This window comes from Pelodiscus sinensis, chromosome 5, assembly GCF_052426305.1.
Source record: "Pelodiscus sinensis isolate ZL-2025 chromosome 5, ASM5242630v1, whole genome shotgun sequence".
NCBI classification, from domain to species: domain Eukaryota; kingdom Metazoa; phylum Chordata; order Testudines; family Trionychidae; genus Pelodiscus; species Pelodiscus sinensis.
The window spans coordinates 98,277,497-98,292,819 of record NC_143056.1 but is presented as its reverse complement, the minus strand read 5'-3'; positions in this window follow the sequence as shown (position 1 = coordinate 98,292,819).

Sequence of the window (15,323 nt, the reverse complement as noted above, 5' to 3'; positions counted from 1 at the left end):
TAGGATGATGTTGATGGCCTTGACCACCTATAGAATCATAGAAACATAAAATCACAGGATTGCAAGAGCCCTCAGGAGGTCACCTAGTCCAACCTCCTGCTCAAAGCAGGGCCAACCCCAGCTAAATCATCCCAGCCAGGGCTTTGTCAAGCCGAGACTGAAAAACCTCTGGGGATGGAGATTCCACCACTTCCCTAGAGAACCCATTCCAGTGACATAGAGAAGGATCTTCAGGAATGGTGCAAAAGGGACTTAACCAGAGTCAAAGTGTAGTTCTTTGTTACTGCCAAAGCACTACAGGTTGTGAACATGCCACATTTGAAAACTGGTTTCTTTTCAAAATTTTCCAAAGTTTGTAGATACATTTTTGAGACAATTCATTAATAGAGTATATTTCATACGTATATGGACAATGCTTTGCAATCCTCATAAGGAAGACCATGTATACAAAAAGTTGCTGATATAAATGAGGAGATTAGTTTGTAGGGGAAGAAGTGACTGTCAAGCAAGCTTGCTCCTGAAGTTAGTCTATCTGGGTATGTCTACACTACAAAGTTAATTCGAACTAACAGACGTTCATTCGAATTAACTTTCATAGGCGCTACACAGGCAAACCGCTAGTTCGAACTTAATTCGAACTAGCGGAGTGCTTAATTCGAACTAGGTAAACCTCATTCTACGAGGACTAACGCCTAGTTCGAATTAAGTAGTTCGAATTAAGGGCTGTGTAGCCACTTAATTCGAACTAGTGGGAGGCTAGCCCTTCCCAGCTTGCCCTGGTGGCCACTCTGGGCACCACCAGGGAAACTCGCCTGCCCCCCTCCCGGCCCCGGAGCCCTTAAAGGGCCACGGTCTGGCTACGGTGCCCATGCCAGGTGCAAGCCTGCCAGCACACAGCCAGCAGATCCTGCACCTGGCACGGCACGAACCAGCCACCCACTGCCACCCAGCCCTCCGCCTCTTCCCGGGATCAGGCTGGTGGCTCCCGGGAGCCTGCCCAGGTCTGCAAGAGGCGGGCGCCCACCAGGTCTAGTGCGGAGATCGTGGACCTCATCCACGACCTCCGCACTAGGCACAGGAAAGTGGCCGTCTAGGGCAGGATAGCTGCCAGCCTGGCCACCCAGGAGCAGGTTTGCATGAAAATCAGGGTGGTCCAGTGAGACCCCCAACCCTGAGCCCTGAGCTTAGAATGGCCGTACTGGGTCAGACCAAAGGTCCATCTAGCCCAGTAGCCTGTCTGCCGACAGCGGCCAACACTAGGGACCCTGGAGGGGTTGGACCGAAACAATGACCAAGCCATTTGTCTCATGCCATCCATCTCCAGCCTTCCACAAACAGAGGCCAGGGACACCATTTCTACCCCCTGGCTAATACCACTCCATGGACCCAACCTCCATGACTTTATCTCACTTCTCTTTAAACTCTGTTATAGTTCTATCCTTCACCGCCTCCTGCAGCAAGGAGTTCCACAGGTTGACTATTTGCTTTGTGAAGAAGAACTTTCTGTTATTAGTTTGAAGCCTGCTACCCATTCATTTCATTTGGTGTTCTCTAGTCCTTCTATTATGGGAATTAATAAAGAACTTTTCTTTATGCACCCTCTCCACCCCACTCATGCTTTTAGAGACCTCTATCATATCCCCCCCTCCGTCTCCTCTTTTCTAAGCTGAGAAGTCCCAGTCTCTTTAGCCTCTCTTCATATGGGACCTGTTCCAAACCCCTGATCATTTTAGTTGCCCTCCCCTCTCCCAGCTTCTCTCTTCCCCTCTCCCACCTCCTTTTCCCAGTCTCCCCGAGTTTTGTTAAGTAAAGAGAGTTTCTATTTTTGAACACACGTGTCCTTTATTTTGTACATCAGGAAGGGGGGCTAGGGAGGGGTAAGTGGAAGGAGGTGAGGGAGGAATGGGGTACGAGCCCCCGATGGGGAGGACTGGGGTGGCTCTGCAGGCTCCTCGGGGTGGAAGCTCTCCTGCAGCCTCCCGATTGCCCCCCCCCCCGGATGGCAGCCTGAGGCAAGTGCAGCCAGACTGATGGCCGAGTCCTGTGATATGCCGAGTGTGGGCATTCAGGGCACTCCAAGCCAGGACTGCTTTGCTGACCCTCATCAAGTTAGACAAACGAGCGGGGAACCCCTGAGAACTGCCTGTCCCGGGTGGGGGTCGGGTCCCTTTAAGCACAGCCCTCGGCTAGCCTGAGACAGCAGCTCCACGCTCTAAGTCCTCATCTGATGCCCTGCCGGCACTGCTTCCAGCCATCCTTAACCTCGGTTCAGGGTCCACTCAATGTGGACATGCTAGTTCGAATTAGCAAAACGCTAATTCGAACTAGTTTTTAGTTCTAGATGCACTAGTTCGAATTAGCTTAGTTCGAATTAACTAATTCGAATTAAGTTAGTTCGAATTAGTGCTGTAGTGTAGACATACCCTCTTATATTTCTAGTCATTGCATGATGGATGGAGTGTGTCTCATTTGCCAAAGGTGATCTGAGGAGGGAAGCTTGTACTCAGGTGCCTGGAGTCAACCCCAAAAGCTTTATAATAGATAGAGTACATTTCAGGTTACTATTGCATGTCTGAGTACATTTTGAATTCCTTTTTTAAACACCAGTCACTTCAAGTAGAGTACATAGAGTTCATGACACAAACACATCTGGATTTCAGTTGTTGATCTGAAATATTCACTGTCCAATATGGTGAAAGCAGATGTTGGATTGGCAATCATAGTAGATGCGAATGATCACATGGGAAGTCCCATATGTTGCTTAGCTGAGAGCAAAAAGCGTACCAGACTGTCTTAAATTGTGTGCTGGATTTATGAATGTTTGCTTCCCCACCAAACATCATTCATCATTCCTCCTCCACTATGAAAGTGGAAGATTATTCTGAATTTTTAAATGGATCCTTCTGTATTTTGAAATTGCCAGAACTAAATGTTATAGCAATTGTTGTGGCGAGAACTAAGGATCTTAATCAGACAGATTCAAGTTGAGCTGAAAACTTTAAAAATCACTCCCTTTGAACATATTAGCATTATTTCACATATTGGCACTTCTGCAAAAGGCCAAAAACTTCATAATTGAGGGACTGATAAAATATGCTGGAAATCTACACATGCTGAAGTATTCAGAAGCTATAGATGCTCATCCCCTTGGAAAATCAGGTGACAAGTGCCTAAATATAGGTGCCTAAATCCATAGTTATCTATCCACAAGGGGCCTAATTTTTTCAGAGCTACTTAGCATCCACAGCACCCATCCACTTCAATGAGAGCTTTTCCTGGGTGAAAAATGCAGGTTTTGGCCTTCCCCACATGTGTGGTGATTAGAGAGACCACAACATGATATGAAGAGTGGAAAAGAGGAGGATGTAAACTAACATTCTCAGGACACATCTATACTTATCCAGAGATTTGAATCAAGATACTCAGCTCCGGCTACATTAATTATATAATTGGAGTCGACGTATCTTGATTCAAACTTTGGTGTTGTCCCCACAGTGGGAAGTCAGTAGGAGAAATGCATCTGTTAACTTCCCTTATGCCTCACAAGGTGTCAACAGGGGCACCTTCAGTATTCGATTTAACGGGTCCTTATTGGACTCACTAAATTGAACGCCAGAAATTCATCTCCAGAGCGTTGATCTGCAGATAAGTACAGATGTGGCCTAAATTTTTAGAGTAACAAAATCAAATTAACTTAATCTAAATGTGCTCCTTTCTATTGAATATTCTGGCCATCATAGTTGCTGGTATAGTGATACATTATGGGCCCAATGCTAATCTTTGGGATCAGAACTTCTGTAGTCTGATGCAATGAAGGAAAGAATGGGATAGCATAAAGTCACTTTTTAGGCCACCTCTAAAGCCTCCTTATCCAGGGTGGTAAATAACCATGTTTGCCCCCTTTTGCTACCCCACTATGCTTCTCTGCTGGTCTAAAGGAGTAAGAGTATGTCTACACTACCACCCTAGTTCGAACTAGGGTGGCTAATGTAGTCAATCGAAGTTGCAAATGAAGCCCGGGATTTAAATATCCCGGGCTTCATTTGCATCTTGCCGGGCGCTGCCATTTTAAAATCCCCGGTAGTTCGGACTCCGTGCCCGCGGCTACACGTGGCACGGAGTAGGTAGTTCGAATTAGGCTTTTTAATTCGAACTACCATTACTCCTCATGGAACACGGCGCCCGGCAAGATGCAAATGAAGCCCGGGATATTTAAATCCCGGGCTTCATTTGCAACTTCAAATGACTACATTAACCACCCTAGTTTGAACGAGGGTGGTAGTGTAGACATACCCTAATAGTGTCTCTTTGCTGGATACATCCTGTTCAGAAGCAATGTACAGTCAACACAGGAACCTTACACGGTACCATGCAGGATATAGTGGCGTGGCAAAAGGGATAGTTTGGAGTGTCCCACATTGGGACAATTCTAGGCTGGCACTTGTAGGCACTGAGGTGGGAATTCTGCCCCACACAAGAATAGAAAAGGTTAACCTCAACAGAAAGCAAAGGCAGTGAGTCTTCTAAGTGGCTCAGGGAGGCTGTGTTTGGCACAGCCAGTCATGAAGGAATTGCATGGATCAACCACTCCAGACCTGGCAAGGTCCAATAAGAGGAGCTACAGGGCAATTCAGGACCAGTCACTGCTTGGAGCTCAAGGAGGGAGAATTGGTTTCCTAGCAGCTGTATGGAAGTGAACACCATGAACAAAGCAGTTGCTGGCAGAGACCAGGGAAGTGAGAGAGAACTCCTGTCTTCTCTGAGTTCTATGCTGAGGCACTGAGGTAAGGGGAAGGACGTGCTGGGTCCACACTGAAATGCGTCAGAGAGATGTACTGAGAAGTTGGAGATCACATAGCATATTTCTGCCACCTACAGGCTCCCATAGTGGGGACCTGAAGTAGCAGGCGGGCCCATGTCTCTTCCACTCACCTCTGGGAAAGTGGATGGACAGTTGGCAGCTGTACTAAACCCCCCAAAAAGGAGGCTCACAGATGGTGACATGGCCACAGCACCACAGGGCCATGTCTTGTAGAGAATGCTGGAGAGACATGGGTCAGAGAGCAACTGTGACAGCAGGCGAGGCAGCATCCGGAGCTGGCATGCTGACACGCAGTGCTAGTCCCCAAGGCAGCCAGGAGGAGGAGCCAGTGAAGAGAGTGGAGCCCCATCCTAGGCAAGTTCCAAAGGTGGCACAAAGGTGTCATAAAGCCAACTCCTGAAGCTCTCAGTACAGAATATGGACAATGACATTATACTTACTTTTTATGTAAAATATGTCGATTATCCCCAAGGACTCATCTTAATTGACTGGCTTGCTTTTTGTGACCATCACTAAATTTGTTTCTAGGAGGGATTTGAATGCAGAGAGGCTACACTTGAGGAAGGAGTGAATAAACGGGATTTGGGGCTGGCACCACTGGCTGAACGGAGACAAGAGGAGGATAATGTATAGAACAGGGGTGGCCAACCCGTTACAGGCAAAGAGCCAAAATAGTTGTGCAGGTAGCACATAGAGCCGGGAGGGGGGGGAGGGAGGAGGGAGGGAGTTGTCGAGCAAAAACAAAAAGGACTGCCCCTTTAAGAAACATGGTTAGAGGCTTCGCTTTTTGGTGACATCAGGCTCCCTTCGGCTGCCACCACCTTGAAGACACCATTTTGAATGGCCTCGCCGGATGACTCCCCTGCCCCAGTGAGCACAGGGAGCAGGGAGAGAGAGGCTGTTTTCAGGGGCAGAGGGGCAGCTTTATGAGTCATTGCAGTGGCTTCACGAGCTGCACTTTTGGGAGGGAAAAGCCGCATGCAGCTTGTGAGCCACGGATTGGCCACAGCTGGTATAGAAGGATATGTAGGCCAGGGCAGAAATATGTAAATTGAAGATAAAGGTATAAAACCTGAAGTTAAAGCAGTAGAGGACTGAAAACTGTGGAGAGATTCAAACGAGAACAGGGGATGGGTAACTCATTAATATTTCCTGGTCTTTTGGTAAAACAAGATCTGGCATCATTATTTGCTTGGGTTAGAAAAGCTATATAACTTTGGTAGCAGATCAAACGTGCATCTCACGCTAATAGCCACATATCTACCTAGGGTCAAATTCTGTTCTAGGTTTCCCTCCTGAAAGCAAAATTATATTTCTGAATAATGGGGGAAAGGAGGAAAGAGAAAATAAAAAACTAAAACAAGCAGGAGGGCAAATGACTAGGCATTCCTGTTCTTATTAATGGATAAGAAATAAATTCAGTAGATATAAGAAAAAAATGTGAAGGAAAATACCAAAAGGCAGGTGTATCTTTAGAAAATCAAATAGCGAAGAAGCAAAGCCTCTTGTTGCATCTGGATTATCAGAAAGCCTCAAGAGACGGTGGATAACAAGTAGGGAATGATGCTAAACACTGGAAAGATCATGGCTGTGAAGATACTAGGAGGACTTGAGAGGTTTTATTTACTACCAGACTGACAGCAGATGATGATGGTGTATCTGTGGCAACCATATCTTGCAAGAGAAAAGGCCAGTTACACAAATCATACACTGTAAGGGTCACTGAATATTTTCGAGATAAACATTATACTTCACAGCCTATTGTATCTATTTTTTGGTTGTCACATACAAAATCTTTATTTCCGCCGTGTGCCTGGATTTCAAGTGCATTTATTCACAAGAGAACTAGAGTATCTAGATACAACATCATAATGGTCAGGTTCAAGTATGCAAAACACTACTCCTACCCCAGTCTCTTACAGAGCAAACGTTACATTACAGCAGTCTTCATGGATCATTTTAATTTTGTATTACATCCCCAGCCACCTCCCCCTCTTTCTAGTCTATCCCGTATCAAAAACATACAGGCTATGTCTAAACTGCAAGCCTCTTTCGAAAGAGGCTTTTTCGAAATAAACTTTAGAAAAAGCCTCTTTCAAAAAAGAGTGTCTAGACTACAGTACTTTTGAAAAAGCAAGCTGCTTTTTCGAAAGAGATCACCCAGGCAGTCTGGATGCTCTCTTTCAAAAAAGCATAGTTTGCATTACATAGCACCTTTTTTCAAAAGAGCATTTCCAAAAAAGGCGTTATTCTTCGTAAAATGAGGTTTTTCATGGTCAAAAAAACTGCCGTGTTCTTTCGATTTACTTTCGAAAGAATGCAGCAGCAGTCTAGATGCAGGGTAAGTTTTTTTGAAAAAAGGCCATTTTTTTTTCAAAAAAACCCCTGTAGTCTAGACACACCCTTACAAATGGCAAAGTGTTCTCATGGGTAGCGGCTGAAAGGCTGGCTTGGGGATGGTCGCCCCCAGCCACGTCCCTTCCACCCAAGGCCCCGCCTCTTCCATGCCCACTGAAAGCCACCCAGTCCCAACTCTAGCTGTTGGCTCATGTCCCACACCTCCAGATAGCCCTGGCCTTACCAGAAGGTAAACTGAGGCGGCTGCCTCAGGTGCCAGACTGTGAGGGGGGGCACCACTAGAACCCAGAGAATTGAAAGCTTTCAAAGTTTTGGCCCAAGCAAGGGGGCGTAGGGGCGTCATTTGAGCTCCCCACCTCAGATGCCAAAATGTTGTGTGCAGCCCTTCCCCCAGATTCCCCATTGTAGCCACTGGCTGGCTCTACCCGAGGCTAGTGTCCCTACTCCCCATCCTAGAGTGCAGTGCAGTCCCAGCCCCCGCAGCCGCTGGGAGGTTGTGTTGCTCCAGCCTTCCCAGCCCTGGAATGCAGGCAGCTGGGTAGCCATGTTTCCTCAGCCTTTCTAGCTTCAGAAGGCTAGGCAGCCAGGCCGCTGCCTGGCCCCAGACTTACTAACCTCGGAGCACCAATTGGCTGGGCTGCCGCATAGCCCCAGCCTTTCCAGTGCCTGGAAACCAAGAAGCATGGGCTATGCTGCCAGACCTGCCCTCCCCGGCCACCTCTTCCTCTCCATTTGCCAGCCCCAGTGCGGAGCCAAAAGCAGCCGGGTGCAGGCAGGGAGGAGGGGGCCTGACCTGGGATGGAGCCTGTGTGGGGCCACCCAGGTGTGTTTGGGCAGGCAATGCCTTCCCTTACCTGCATTACCCACTGCCCGGGAGGGTTCTATGAAGATTGCTTGGGGTTTTCGGAGACAACAGCTGCCTAACATATTTGGCCTGTCAATTTCTGTTCCACGCCACTGTTTTATTCTACAGTGGGAATGCAGCAAAAATAGTAGCTACTGCAATTCTGTTGAGTAAACATCACTGTGAATGCCAGCTGATACAATCAGTCTCCCACTCGTCAAAAAATGCCCAACTCTGATGTCTGTGCTGTTGCCTGGTATATTATAATGGTAATTTGTTATGGTCACATTAGGATGAGATGACCAGACACTTAGCTGGTGCATATATGCAAGAGCATTTATTCGTCTAATATTATGTAAAAATGGCATCTTAGTTTATGTCATTAAATATTTTGCTTTCAAATGCAATACAGCAGGGTCTCCCAAATTTGGCCATGGAACCCTTTTTAAACTTGAAAGAATTTTGCCGAACCCCTAATAACAGTCTAATATATGGAGCTGAAAAAGTAGACCACAAATAATTAAGCATAATAATAAACAAATGCTAAACAAGGTCATGAGATCACGTGACTATACTGGAGCAAAGTATTCGCGAGAGCACTGCCTGCGCACTCCCATACAAGCAACTGGTTTGACAGCTGAAGCGTCGACTTTGTCCGACGTGGCGCTAGTGTATTTGTATTCAGTCACCCACGTGATCTCGCTCCCTGAGAGTGAGTATGAGGATTTGCGACGGTACAGAACGGGCAATCTCACCACTGACTGATTGCGTGCGCAGCACTAAGTAGTGACATCAGCGTCCCCACTTCTGCCTAAGCTTTACACAGGGACACTTATCGTGGCAAACACAAATGAAAATTGTTTTCAATAAAATTCATACAAGCTTAAATATTAATTATTATTTTCTTTTAAATCACAAAATGTTATTGTAATAGAATTTTCTCACGGAACCCTTATCTACACTTCCAGAAGCCCAGGGTTCCATGGAACACCATTTGGGAAACACTGCAATACACCTACAGACATCTAAGTTGGGCTCTAATCAAAATTCAGTGGTGTCTTAAAGCAAGAGAAGAAAGTTCTTAGAGCCTGCCAATATCTGGTGCAGGTTCTACAATCCAAATTATTGGCAAACCCACCACTCTTCTCAACTTTGTCCCCCAGTACACATTAAGCATTCTTTTCCTCCCCCATGATTGTTGTCTTCATGTTACCACAGTAAGGTCTTGACATCAGAAATGCCGAGTCATGTAATTGTGGTTATAGAGAGCTAGATTTATATCAAAGATATGCCAGTGGGGCTTACTGCTCTATTGCTGATCCTGTATTCCTCATCTTAGCATTGTGCCCCTCATCTGGGCCTCAACAGTCCAAGGGTATGTCTACACTACCCTCCTAGTTCGAACTAGGAGGGTAATGTAGGCATACCGCACTTGCAAATGAAGCCCGGGATTTGAATTTCCCGGGCTTCATTTGCATAAGCGGGGAGCCACCATTTTTAAAACCCCGCTGGTTCGAACCCCGAACAACCTACATGGGGCTCGAACTAGGTAGTTCGAACTAGGCTTCCTATTTGAGGTGTACCGGTAGTTCGGAATAGGAAGCCTAGTTCGAACTACCTAGTTCGAGCCCCGTGTAGCCGCGCTGCACGGGGTTCGAACCAGCGGGGTTTTAAAAATGGCGGCTCCCCGCTTATGCAAATGAAGCCCGGGAAATTCAAATCCCGGGCTTCATTTGCAAGTGCAGTATGCCTACATTACCCCGATAGTTCGAACTAGCGGGGTAGTGTAGACATACCCCAAGAGATGTTAGTAAAGAATTCAAAGGGTTAAAAGATTGTTTATAAAATAGTTCATGTTCCAGCCTGTCAAAATCATTTTTACATCTCCTTTCTATTCAACAGCAAAGTTTTGTACTGTATCTCAACAAAGTTAGCCACATGCTGAGTTGAAACTGACATTTGTTCTGCCTGATGCAAAGCAGCAACTGATTCCTGCAATTTCCTGAATTTGCTATCTTTCTCCAACAGATGGCAGTGCATTTCTCCCATAGCCACGTTAGTCTGTAACTGGAAAAACTTAAAAAACAAGAATAGTCTTGCAGCACCTTAGAGACTAACAAAACACGTAGATGGTATTGTGAGCTTTCGTGGGCACAACCCACTTAAAGCCAAAGTTTAAAAACATTTTGTTAAAAATAGATGCCCCACATTCTTAATTGCCAAAACTTTTTCTATTTATTATTACACACAAATCAAAAACTATTGAAATCTTGGGGAAGCTCACTGTACAATAGATAAAAACATGATAAAAAATCCCCCAATGCATCTGTAGTATATAAAACAAACTGGTAATACTAGAAAATGCTGGATAATTTGTGTTTAGACACAGGCACCACTATTATTTATTAAGTGTGAAAATTTAGTAGTGAAAAGTCGAGTGCCTAATGTTAGGACCTAAGTCCAGGTGTAGGTTTCTTAAAGAAATGTAGCCAAATTCTTGGACCAGAGAAACCAGCATCTATGGAAATCTGGCTACATTTATTCAGGTGACTTAGGAACCAAAGTTTGAAAATGTCAGTCTTTATCACGAAAAAGACATATTGTGAGCTTTTAGGGCAGGAATTTTCTTATGGTGTGATTGTAGAGTACCTAAAGCAGTGGGGCACTGATCCTGATAGGAACTCCTAGGTGATCCTGGATATGGAAGTGGAAACATCTCAGAAAAAGCTACTTTTCAGGCTGGGAGGCTGGATGCAACCCCCAGCTTGCCTGGATCTATCCCCTCTACACACACACACACACACCATCCCCTGCAGTCTCAGGGCTCTCCCCCAGGATTGGGAAGCCCATGCTCATGCTCCACCCCCAGCTCCCCTGCCACCACCCCACCAGCTAGGGATTTCCACTAGCCTGGGCCCTCCTTGGCTCTGGTGCAAGAGGGAAAGGTGGGATTGTCTTTCTCCTTGTCCATGTCAGTGTGGTGTTTGGGTTTTTTTTTTTCACTTGTGTGCGGCCCCTGACTGATTTTCCCATGGGTCAGCAGTCCCTGATCCAAAAAAGGTTCCTCACCCCGATAATCCATTTTTCCCTAGTTATCTACAATGAGGCTGTGTCTACATTGGCATGATTTTGCGCAAAAGCATGCTGCCTGTCTACACTGGCGGGGAGTTCTTGCACAAGAACACTGACATTCTAATGTGTGAAATCAGAGCTTCTTGCACAAGAACTATGATGCTCCTGCTCAGGAATAAGTCCTCTTGCACAACTGTTCTTGCGCAAGAGGCCAGTGTAGACAAGCAACATAAATTTCTTGCGCAAGAAAGCCAGATGGCTAAAATGGCCATCAGAGCTTTCTTGCGCAAGAGAGCATCTACACTGGCACGGATGCTTTTGCGCAAAAGCACATTTCTTGCACAAAAGCACGCCAGTGTAGATGCTCTCTTGCACAAATATTTTAACGTAAAAACCATTGCGTTAAAAGTATTTGCGCAAAATCTTGCCAATATAGACATAGCCTTAGTTTCTAAGATCTTTCTTTCTTATTTTTCTTCATTGTTGGCACCAGTATGTCCCACAACCAAGGTCTTGTGAATGTGTGTATAGAAGCCTTGTGAGATCTGACTATTTATCTAGCTATCTTGTGAGATCCAGCATCTTTGCACCCATGAGACAAGTCACTTGAATGGTCTCAAGGTTACTACCACCAAAATATTGATGAGGCTGATTCTCTACTGCATTGTGCCTTGTGTATTCATTAACACCTGTGCAAAGAAGGTTAAATCTTACCATTCTGACTCAGCAACCAACTTGTACTCTGTTTTTGTACAAGATGAAAGCAGTGGAGAATCAGTCTCGAGTTTTCTAATGGTCACATCGCCATCACTAGGGCTTGTTCTCTCCGAACTCTGTTCACAACCTCTGATGTCACTTACAAGCATATTTAAGAATTCTTCAGTGTCATGGCCCAATTAAGTCAATAAGGAAGTACAGGTAGGTACTAGTCAGATTTTCAAAAGTGCCCATTGTTTACCTAACTTTGCTGCCTTTGAAGTGGATGGGAGTTTTACTTTTAAATTATCTGCTTGTTGTGTCATAGTCAATTTTTGGTAACCTTTTTTGGGGGGAAAAATAGCCACAATATTTTTGAAGTAAGAAATGGTGGGTATGAGACATTCCTTATCCTGTCAAGAAATTGGCTTGCTGTTCTGCAATCACGTTGCTTCATATCACTAGGCACAATGATTTGTAGACCCAAGAAGCTGACTTCAGTATCTGTGACTGTCTTCCTGTTGGTTTGAGGATACTCTCTTCTTCAATTCCAACAGCTTTTGTAACACAATAAACAAGTCTGCTACATTTTTAGAGGTGAAAAAGGGAGCAGTTTATCACTATCAAGAGCTTCTGGTTGGGATCCCTGTCCTAGACTCAGTGTTCAATCCCCAACTATCTACCGGCAAGTGAGCCTAAGGCACACACAACATAGGAGAAGGCCTGAAGCCCAGTTGGAGGATTGGCAGCCATGGCAAAGGAGAAGATGCCCTCGGTGGATAATTTGTAATTCTCAGCCTGCTGCTTGTAACTTACATGAACAGTTTGGCTGTTCACTGGAATTTGGTTGGAATTCCTAAGGCCAAGTCTAGACTGTTGGAGAATGTTGATCTAAGATACGCAACTCCAGCTACAAGAATAACATAGCTGGAGTCAGCATACCTTAGATCAAATTTCTGCAGCAGCCTTACTGTGGGAAGTCAACAGGAGAAACTCCCCCATTGACTTCCCTTATTCCTTGCAACCCAGTAGAGCAGGGGTTCTCAAACTTTGTGATACTGCAACCCCCTAAAATGCTAAATAAATTTGTGTGATCCCCCCCCCCCCACCCTCACTGCTCCAAAATTGTTATGCAAAAAAAAAGGGAGGGGGGAGCAAAAGTTGTTAAGCAAAAGTTACACCACTTTGTCCAATTTGGGACTGCACCCACCCCTCCCCCTGAGCCATGCCCTCCAGTCTCCCCATCCCAATGCACTAACCCCTGCCTCAGGGTATGTCTACTCTAGCCCCCTAGTTTGAACTAGGGAGGCTAATGTAGGCATTCGAAGTTGCAAATCAAGCCCGGGATTTAAATATCCCACACTTGATTTGCATCTTCCCGGCCGGTCGCCGTTTTTTGAAATTTACAAGTCTGGACTAACTGCCCGCATCTACATGCAGCAGGGACCGGGTATTTAGAATTAAAGCCCCTAAATCGAACTACCTGTTAAACCTCATTGCAGGAGGAATAACAGGTAGTTGGATTTAGGGCTTTAATTTGAAATACCGGGTCTCTGTCACATGTAGATGCGGGCAGTTAGTCCAGACTTGTAAATTTCAAAAATGGTGACAGGCCGGGAAGATGCAAATCAAGCATGGGATATTTAAATCCCGGGCTTGATTTGCAATTTCGAATGCCTTCATTAGCCTCCCTAGTTCAAACTAGGGGGCTAGTGTAGACATACCCTCAGAACCAGGCCCCTTAGTATCCCTCCATCTCAGTGCACTCCCCCCTGCCTCAGACCCAGGCCCCGCTAGCACCCCCCCCATCCCAGTGCACCTCTCCCTGAGGCAGGCCCCGCTAGTGCCCCCCCCCATCCCAGTGCACTCCCCCTGAGGCAGGCATCCTCAGTGTCGGGAGCCTCGTTTCAATCAAATCTACCCCCTTTCCCCCCAGAGACAGGCACAGAGGAGCAACCTTACTTTTAAAATGGCTGCTTCTGCCGCCCGGCCAGGCTGCCTCATCTCGCAGCTTGTAGGGGAAGTATCACGTGGCCAGCTGCCATTCTCTGCTGGTCACGTGGGCCAGAGCAGCGCATGTTCCGCTCCCACCCAGCCCTAGTGTGGTGCCCGGCAACAGCCCCCTTCTGCCCCCCCTTCACTAGACTCTGTGGCACTCCTCACTCTCCCACCCCCGCCAGACTCAGCGGGAAAATTGACCGGACTGTCCAGAGATGCTGGGGAGACACAAATGCAAGAAAAAAAATGGATCCAGCTGCAACCCCCTTGTAAGTTGCTAACAACCCTCCTGGGGGGGGTCGCGACCCACAGTTTGAGAAACGCTGTGGTAGAGTACCTAGGTCAACCAGGGTGCCATCAGAAGTTGATTTAGCAGATCCTTACAAGACCCGCTAAATTGAACCCTGAGAGATTGATCTTCTGAGTGTTGATCTTGCAGTAAGTGAAGATAAGCCCTCAGGGTATGTCTACACTACCACCCTAGTTCGAACTAGGGTGGTAATGTAGTCAACCGGAGTTGCAAATGAAGCCTGGGATTTGAATTTCCCGGGCTTCATTTGCATCTTGCCGGGCGCCGCCATTTTTAAATGTCCACTAGTTCGGACTCCGTGCCCCGTGGCTACACGCGGCACGAACTAGGTAGTTTGGACTAGGCTTCCTATCCACATGGAGTAACAGTAGTTCGGAATAGGAAGCCTAGTCCGAACTACCTAGTTCATGCCGCGTGTAGCCGCGGGGCACAGAGTCTGAACTAGCGGACATTTAAAAATGGCGGCGCCCCGCAAGATGCAAATGAAGCCCGGGAAATTCAAATCCCGGGCTTCATTTGCAACTCCGGTTGACTACATTACTACCCTAGTTCGAACTAGGGTGGTAGTGTAGACATACCCTCAGTGTTTATAGGGATGGTATAGTTTTATAACAGTCATCTAGCAACAGTAACCAATAGATTTTATTATTCCATGATCTCAGGTAAGAGGACTAGCACCTGGAGTGTGTATTTTAAGACAGTGATAGAAATGTAATCGTGTTAGTCTGGTGTAGCTGAAACAAAAAACAGGACTATGTAGCACTTTAAAGACTAACAAGACGGTTTATTAGGTGATGAGCTTTCATGGGCCAGACCCACTTCCTCAGATCAAATAATGGAAGAAAACTGTCATTCATGCTTAAATTCGACACTTTACACCTAAGTTTGAATAAAGATGCTAATTATCTTACCCATTGCAAAGATAGCTTCCCCAATTATCACCTCTAATATAATTAGTTCACAGACATTTACCTCCCCCCCCATCCTCCTTCTGTTCTGAAATTTGATTTGTCCTTTTCATATGTGTTCATTTTTTTAATTGTATCCTTTGGTATATATGGTTGTGACAATTTTCTTCCACTATTTGATCTGAGGAAGTGGGTCTGGCCCACGAAAGCTCTTCACCTAATAAACCATCTTGTTAGTCTTTAAAGTACTACATAGTCCTGTTTTTTATTTTAAGACAGACCAGGAAGTGGACAGAAGTTCAGCTAGGCCAGTAA